We start from the raw sequence: 813 nt of genomic DNA on the forward strand, positions 1-813 counted from the left end.
TCATTTGATGTGTCTGGATGCTGCATAGCTTTGACAACATTCAACTTGAACTTATCCTCATTGACTTTCAGGGTTAATTCCCCTTTTTGGACGTCAATGAGGGTCCGTCCAGTTGCTAGGAAAGGTCTTCCTAGAATTAGAGTTGCACTCTTGTGCTCCTCCATTTCCAGCACTACAAAGTCAGTGGGAAAGGCAAATGGCCCAACCTTGACAATCATGTCCTCAATTATGCCTGATGGGTATTTAATGGAGCCATCAGCAAGTTGGAGACATATCCAGTTGGTTTGACTTCTTCAGTCAAGCCAAGCTTTCTGATAGTGGATGTAGGTATTAGGTTGATACTTGCCCCAAGATCACATAGAGCTTTCTTGGTACAATTACCCTCTAATGTGTGATGACAAGTCATCATATACCCATTTTTCAAGCTAATTTCACTTGTTTTGTTAGTTTTTATACACTTTCTTGCATCCTAAGTAAGTGATTTGGAATGAAAATGCATGAGTTCTTTAAATCAAGCAACCACCATGAAATTAATGTTAATCCATGAGGTTTAAGCTAATTTTAATTGAATTTTAATTGATTTATAAGCCTCTTGAATTTAGTGATTCTTTGAGTGGTTGTTTTGGTTTATTGTAGGTGAAGAAAAGAAAAAAAAAAGAAGAAAACGTGGCCTAAAGAAAGCGTGACTCAAGGAGAAGGAAGCGTGGTTAAAGGAATGAGAAGTGTGCCGCATGGAAGGGAGGAAGCAAACATTGCCCTCCACAAGGGCACACTGCCCTCTAGGAGGGCAACATAAGGAAACAAGCTTGAGAA

The sequence above is a fragment of the Arachis duranensis genome, chromosome 8 (assembly GCF_000817695.3).
Source record: "Arachis duranensis cultivar V14167 chromosome 8, aradu.V14167.gnm2.J7QH, whole genome shotgun sequence".
Lineage (NCBI taxonomy): Eukaryota > Viridiplantae > Streptophyta > Magnoliopsida > Fabales > Fabaceae > Arachis > Arachis duranensis.